We start from the raw sequence: 8,653 nt of genomic DNA, 5'->3' as shown, positions 1-8,653 counted from the left end.
TTAACAGAAATTTGAAAATTCATTTTGTGCTCCCTAATAAGGAGTTTGTATTGTTCCTTTTTAAACAGTCTCCCAATTAGACTCCATTTTCCTTTTGTACTTAATGTAGCCTTAGAATATTAACTTCTAATTTGTGAAAAAGCAGACTTTCTGGTTTGAACTCATTTGAAGGTGTGCAGAAATATATCAAAAGCTTAAACAACCACTATTTGTTGTAATCCCTATTTGTTTTTTAAAGTTCCACAGAATTCTTCAAAAAGTATGCCAGATATTTGCTCTCACTCTCTTTCTTGCGTGCTCTCTCATCCTTTTGTGAATTGCTTTGTGGCGACCCCCCCACCCCCACCAATCTCTAACCTTCTACAATCCCCTATATCCTTCTGTATCTCTGTAACTAGGACTCTAGAGTTTGAGCTATAAGGAGAGGCTGAATAGGCTGGGGCTTTTCTTTTTCTCTGGAGTGTAGGAGACTGAGGGGTGACCTTTTCTATACAGGTTTCTAAAATCAAGGGCATGGATAAGGTGAATAGGCAAGATTTTTTTTTTCCTCCCAGGTTAGGGGAGTCCAAAACTAGAGGGCATAGGTTTAAGATGAGAGGGGAAAGATTTTTAAAAAGGACCTGAGGTGTAAAAGACAAAGACCAAATACTAACCTGAGGATGGGACATACATGGAATGAGCTGCCAGAGGAAGTGGTGGAGGCTGGTACTACACTTTTTTAAAAAGGGCAATGGGATGGGTATGTGAATAAAAAGTGTTTCGAGGGCTATGGGCCAAATGCTGGCAAATTGGGACTTGGCCATATTGGGATATCCAGTTGACGTGGACAAAATGGACCAAAGGGTTAGTTTCTGTGCTGTATGACTCTATCTCCTACAACACCCTACGCTCCTCTCTATCTCTAACTTCCTTCAGCCCCTACATCTACCCTGATCTGTAACCTCCTCAAGCCCTTATACCCCTCCTGATCTCCATCCCCTATGTCCCTCGCTTTCTCCATCACCTCCTCCAGCCCTTTAAAACCACCCCAAGATCTGTGTTCTTCAGCACCCACAACTTTAATGTCCACCACATAGGCAGCTGAAGGAGTAGCCACCACAGAGTCAGATGTACAGCATGGAAACCGACCTCTCTGTTTCCCATCCATGCCAACCACCTATCCTAAATAGATCTAACCTCATTTGTCAGCATTTGACCCATAATCCTCTAAACCCTTCCTATTCATATCCCCATCCAGATGCCTTTTAAATGTTGTAATTGTACCAGCCTCCACCACTTCTGGCAGTTCATTCCATACGTGCACCAGGGTCTTGGGCTTTGGAATTCCTTATCCAAATTTCCATCTCTCTATTCCTTTTTACTTTACTTTTCCTGTCCCTTCTACTTCCTTCACTTGTCCCTAATATTGACTTTGGTGGCTTGGGTTAAATTTTGTATCATAATGTCCTTGCCCTGATCTTTATTGTTACACAGATTTGCTAGAAAATGTCAGTACGTGCAGATGTTTGGCCCGGACTAGATTGAATTTGATTGTGATTGTCTTTTTAGGTGATATATCTTCAGTAGATTCGATGATCTGGAGGTGCCAGTGTTGGACTGGGGTGTACAAAGTTAAAAACCACACAATGCCAGATTATAGTCCAACAGGTTTATTTGGAAGCACTAGCGTTCAGAGCGCTGCTCCTTCAGGTGGTTGTGAAGTATCAGATCGGTGGTGCCAGAATTTATAGTTTACAGTGTGATGTAACTGAAATTATATATTGAAAAAGACCTGGATTGTTTTAAGTCTTTCCTCTTTTAGAATGACCATGTTGGTTTCAGTTCTTTCTTATGTAAATCCCAGAACCTTTTTAAAAGTTACATTCTCAAGATGAGATTAGATTAGATTAGATTACTTACAGTGTGGAAACAGGCCCTTCGGCCCAACAAGTCCACACCGCCCCGCCAAAGCACAACCCACCCATACCCCTACATTTACCCCTTACCTAACACTACGGGCAATTTAGCATGGCCAATTCACCTGACCTGCACATCTCTGGACTGTGGGAGGAAACCGGAGCACCCGGAGGAAACCCACGCAGACACGGGGAGAACGTGCGAACTCCACACAGTCAGTCACCTGAGGCGGGAATTGAACCTGGGTCTCTGACGCTGTGAGGCAGCAGTGCTGCCCACTGTGCCACCGTGCTGCCCACAAATTGTACCAGCCTCCACCACTTCTGGCAGTTCATTCCATACGTGCACCAGGGCCTTGGGCTTTAACAATAGGTGCCATGTTGTCTCAGATAATGCATTGAAGGTGTGAGGTGCCCTGTGTGAGGCTGTCTGTGCCCCATGTTCAGACTGATTCTATTTCTAAAAAAGGGATTTACAGAATCTTACATGGGTTCATGCAGATTTTGAGCAAAATAAAATGTAATTTTGCAAGTACAAGTTCACCCCACAAACTTATGTGAGAGTGTGGGTGAGTGTAAAGGGTATAAGTGTGAGCATATGCAAGAGAGCTTGTGTATGAGTCCGTAGGATATGTGTGGTGTAGTGAGGTCACCTGTAGTGTGACATGAACCCAAGGTGTTGGTTGAGGCCGTCCCCTATCAGCCACTTTGCATTGTTGCCTGTCCCGAAGTCCACTTTGGATAGTCACCTGAAAGTCTGAGGTTGAATGTCCTGGACCGCTGAAGTGTTCTTGGAGTAGGAGGGAACACTCCTGTCTGTTGATTGTTGTGCGGTGCCCATTTCATCCCTTGCCGTAGCCTCTGCTCGGTTTCACCAATGTCTCATTCTTGGACACATGCATATCTATCAAGGATGGGCACCTCAGCACATCACTCTACCGCAAACCCACGGATAACCTCACGATGCTACACTTCTCCAGCTTCCACCCGAAACACGTTAAAACAGCCATCCCCGACACGTACACAGGATCTATTCAGATGAGGAGGAACATGACCGGCATTTGGAAGTACTCAAGGGTGCTCTCATAAGAACGGCCCACGATGCTCAACTCATCGACCACCAGTTCTGTCGTGCCACAGTGAGAAACTGTAATGACCTCCTCAGGAGACCGACACGAGCTGCAACTGACAGGGTACCCTTCCCAGGAGCTGAAAAACTATACCATATTCTTCGCAGCCTGCAACACATCATCAATGAGGATGAGCACCTCGCCAAGACCTTCCCCACATCTCTGTTTCGTGCCTTTAAACAACCAGCAAACTTCAAACAGATCATTGTTTGCAGCAAACTGCCGGGCTTTCAGGACAACACCATACAACCCTGTCACAGCAGACACTGCAAGAAATGTCAGAGTGTTGACATGGATACCACCATTACACGTGAGGCACCACCCACCATGGACACAGCATATACTCATGTGACTCTGCCAATGTTGTCTATCTCATAAGCTGCAGGCAAGGATGCCCTGAAGCATGGTATGTTGGTGAGACCAAATTGAGGCTATGGCAACAGATGAATGGACAGCGCACAACAATCAACAAACAGGAGTGTTCCCTCCCAGTCGGAACACTTCAGCGGTCCGGGACATTTGACCTCAGACCTTCAGGTGACCATACTCCAAGGTGGACTTCGGGATAGGCAATGATGCAAAGTGGCCAAGCAGAGGCTGATAACCAAGTTTGGTACTCACAGGGATGGCCTCAACTGGGATCTTGGGTTCATGTGACAACAGGTGACCCCACTGCAAAACACACACACACACACACACACACCTAGCAGAATCACATTTTATTTTGCTCAAAAACTGCTTGAATCCATGTAAGATTCTATTTCTATTTTTTAGAAATAGAATCAGTCTGAACACTGGGATACAGACAGCCTCACACAGGGCACCTTACACCTTCAATGCATTATTTGAGCTGACATGGCACCTATTATTGAAATTCACTTGAGAGTGTAACTTTAAAAAACAAGTTCTGGGATTTACGTATGAAAGAGCTGAAACCAACATGGTCACTCTAAAAGATGAGAGATTTAACAAACACTCCAGGTCTTTTTCCATATATAATTTAAGTTGCATCACACTGTAAACTTCTGCGATAAATTCTGTGTCTTACATTCTCATACTCCACAACCACCTGATGAAGGAACAGCGCTCCTAAAGCTAGTGCTTCCAAATAAACCTGTTGGACTATAACCTGGTGTTGTGTGATTTTTAGTTTCAGTAGATTCATACATGAAGAATGGACACTTAAGGTAAAGTGCTGCCATTCTTGGTGGAAGTTTGCTCCTCCTCCTTCCTGTAGGGCACTTTGTGAAACGAGTTTTGAGAAGATTTGTAGCTCAGGTTGAGGTTTTGGATGTAGGTTTGCTCGCTGAGCAGGAAGGTTCATTTCTAGACGTTTCGTTATCCTCCTAGGTAACATCTTCAGTGGGCCTCAGGTGAAGCAATGCTGAAAATTCCTGCTTTTTATTTGTATGCTTGGGTTTCTTTGTGAAACCCAGCACTTTTGGTGAAGTGCTTGGTTGCCTGAACTGACTATGTGACTTGGTGTCCAATTTTGTTTGATCATGCCTGGTGAGTCATTTTTACCATTTTAACAATGTTGCATAAATCCAAGTTATTGTTGTTAGGGCAAAAAGTGCAATGTAACGTGTAACAATAGGGCAGGACAGAAGCAGGTTGATGCTAATTTTGAGGACCATAAGACATCAGATACTGAGGGTCATAGAATGTAAGAAAAAGAAGCGGAAGTAGGCCAAATGGCACTTAAATCTGCTTTACTATTCGGTAAGATCCCAACTAACTACCTGTCTCTACTCCTTTCGTGTCAGCTTCCCGTATCGTTCAATTGCCTGAGAAAAACAAAATTTGTCTACCCCAGCTGGAGTATTGAATTTTACAGAATCCCTACAGTGTGGAAACAGGCCCTTCAGCTCCAGAAGTCCACACCAACCCTCCGAAGAGTATCCCACACGAACCCATTCCTCTACATTTACCCCTGACTAATGCACCCAAGCTACACTATGGGCAATGTAACAAGGCCAATTCACCTAACCTGCACATCTTTGGAATGTGGGAGGAAACCCATGGAGACACGGGGAGAACGGGCAAACTCCACACAGACAGATAGTCACCTGAAGCTAGAATCAAACCCGGGTGTCTGGCACTGTGAGGCAGCAGTGCTAACCACTCTGCTGCCCCACAACATACCCAACAATTGAGCATCTGCAATACTCTGCAGCATTGATTCACAGCCTTTTGAAAGAAGAAACGTCTTCTCGTCCCAGATTAAACGATTAATATCATATTGAGAGAGTGTGGCCCATTTCCCCAACTAACAGAAACAACCACTTTGTGTCAACTCTGTCAACTCTCTTCAGAATCTCCATGTTTCAGAGCTATTGCCTTTCATTCTTCTAAACTCTAGACAGTATAGATCCAATTTACTCAGCCTCTTATCGGAAAATTCTGTCATCTCATTGTGCTTGGCAATGGAGATAAGACTGAGGTGTTGCACTAAGCAAACTGTCCCTGTGTAGAGCCTGTGTGGACAAGACTGATTGGCCTCCTTCTGTGCTGTGACTATTCTAAGATATTCCAGATGTGGTCTCCCCAAAGCCCAAAACTATTGTAGCAAGGTGACTTTATTCTTGTATTTGCCTGCTAATTTTTTTGTATTCCTTTGTACATGCACACATATCTCTGAACACTAACATTTAAAATCACTTTTTTTTTTGAAAATCTTCTATTCTGAAGACTAAAGTAAACAAAATTACACTTACACCTACATTAACCTCTATCTAACCACCCCACCCATTGCCCAATTACTTATCCTGTCCATAATGATTGTGTCTTCACAGCTTGCCTCCTGACCTAGCTTTATGCCATAACAGAACTTAGTTGTATTACTGTCTGTCTCATTGTCTAAGCTATTAATGTAAATTGTAAATAGCTGAGGCTGCATCACTGACACTACACTTAGAGTCACACAGTCATAGAGATGTACAGCAATGGAAACAGACCCTTCGGTCCAACTCATCCATACTGACCAGATATGCCAACGTAATCTACTCCAATTTGCCAGCAACAGCCCATATCTCTCCAAACCCTTCCTATTCATATATCCATCCAGATGCCTCTTAAATGTTGCAATTGTACTAGCCTCCACCATTTCCTCTGGCAGCTTATTCCATACACATACCACCCTCTGCGTGAAAATGTTGCCCCTTAGTTCTCTTCTATATCTTTCCCTCCTCACCTTAAACATATGCCATCTAGTGCTTCATCCACCCCAGGGAAAAGACTTTATCTATTTGTCCTATCCATGCCCCTCATGATTTTATAAACCTCTGCAAGGTCACCCCTCAGCCTCTGACGCTCCAGGGAAAACAGCCCCAGCCTATTCAACCTCTCCCTATAGCTCAAATCCTCCAACCCTGGCAACATCCTTGTAAATTTTTTCTGAACCCTTTCAAGTTTCACAACATCCTTCCAATAGGGAGGAGAACAGAATTGCACGCTATATTCCAAAAGTGGCCTAACCAATGCCTGTACAGCCGCAACATGACCTCCCAACTCCTGTAATCAATACTCTGACCAATAAAGGAAAGCATACCAAATGCCTTCTTCACTATCCTATCTACCTGCGACTCTACTTTCAAGGAGCTATGAACCTGCACTCCAAGGTCACTTTGTTCAGCAATATGCCTTAATGGTAAGGTCTTAAGTGTACAGGTCCTGCTAAGATTTGCTTTCCCAAAATGCAGAATTAAACTCCATCTGCCACTCCTCAGCCCACTGGCCCATTTGATCAAGATCCTGTTGTAATCTGGACAAACAGGAAGACAGCCAACGATCCGCATCCATGAACATCAACTAACCACGAAACGCCACGACCAGCTATCCTTAGTAGCCACACACGCAGACGACAAGCAACATGAATTCGACTGGGACAACACTACCATTATAGGGCAAGCCAAACAAAGAACAGCCAGGGAATTCCTAGAAGCATAGCACTCATCCACAAACTCCATCAACAAACACATCGACCTGGACCCAATATACCGGCCACTACAGCGGACAGCTGAAACTGACAACCGGAAGCGGCAGGGACAGGCCACTATAAATGCTGGAGGAAACACCACAGAACCGCTTCACAGGAGGCTCCCAAGCACTGAGGATGGCACTAGACAGGGGACGAAATGTTTGCAACAAAAATTTCCAGGTTTCCTGCCTCCAGAGTGTCCAATCTTTTAATAATCTTATCTGTCTCAATCAGATCCCCCCTCAGTCTTCTAAACTCAAGGGTATACAAGCCCAGTCGCTCCAGTCTTTCAGTGTAAGGTAGTCCCGCCATTCCAGGAATTGACCTCGTGAACCTACGCTGCACTCCCTCAATAGCCAGAATGTCTTTCCTCAAAGTTGGAGATCAGAACTGCACACAGTACTCCAGGTGTGGTCTCACCAGGGCCCTGTACAGCCATTCCTGAAGAAGGGCTAATGCCCGAAACGTCGATTCTCCTGTTCCCTAGATGCTGCCTGACCTGCTACGCTTTTCCAGCAACACATTTTCAGCCCTGTACAGCTGCAGAAGAACCTCTTTGCTTCTATACTCAATTCCTTTTGTTATGACGGCCAGCATGCTATTAGCCTTCTTCACTACCTGCTGTACCTGCATGCTTACCTTCATTGACTGGTGTACAAGAACACCTAGATCTCTCTGTACTGTCCCTTTACCTAAATTGATTCCATTGAGGTAGTAATCTGCCTTCCTATTCTTGACACCAAAATGGATAACCATACATTTATCCACATTAAACTGCATCTGCCGTGCATCTGACCACTCACCTAACCTGTCCAGGTCACCCTGTAATCTCCTAACATCCTCATCACATTTCACCCTGCCACCCAGCTTAGTATCATCAGCAAATTTACTAATGTTATTACTAATACCATCTTCTATATCATTAACATATATTGTAAAAAGCTGCGGTCCCAGTACTGATCCCTGCGGTACCCCACTGGTCACTGCCTGCCATTCCGAAATGGAGCTGTTTATCACTACTCTTTGTTTCCTGTCAGCCAACCAACTTTCAATCCAAGTTAGTACTTTGCTCCCAATACCATGCGCCCTAATTTTGCTGACTAACCTCCTGTGTGGGACTTTATCAAAAGCTTTCTGAAAGTCCAGGTACACTACATCCACTGGATCTCCCTCATCCATCTTCAGAGTTACATCCTCAAAAAATTCCAGAAGATTAGTCAAGCATGATTTCCCCTTCATAAATCCATGCTGACTCTGACCTATCCTGTTACTACTATCCAGATGTGTAGTAATTTCATCCTTTATAATAGACTCCGGTATCTTTCCCACCACTGAGGTCAGACTAACTGGTCTATAATTTCCTGTTTTCTCTCTCCCACCTTTCTTAAAAAGTGGTATAACATTAGCCACCCTCCAATCCGCAGGAACTGATCCCGAATCTATCGAACTCTGGAAAATAATCACCAACGCATCCACGATTTCTCAAGCCAAAATAGTTTGCATCTCCTTTACACCACACATTCCTGCTCTGCTTTATATTATCTGCAAGCTTGGAAATATTATATTTGGTTGCTTAGTCCATACTTTTCAAATTTGATATTATTTTTCTAATCAACCCATTCGGTGATGTTATTACACACTTCTGGAGC

This window comes from Chiloscyllium plagiosum, unplaced genomic scaffold (assembly GCF_037043375.1).
Source record: "Chiloscyllium plagiosum isolate Xiang-an unplaced genomic scaffold, Cpla_swu_hap1 HiC_scaffold_53X, whole genome shotgun sequence".
Classification (NCBI taxonomy): domain Eukaryota; kingdom Metazoa; phylum Chordata; class Chondrichthyes; order Orectolobiformes; family Hemiscylliidae; genus Chiloscyllium; species Chiloscyllium plagiosum.
This window is presented reverse-complemented; position numbering follows the sequence as displayed.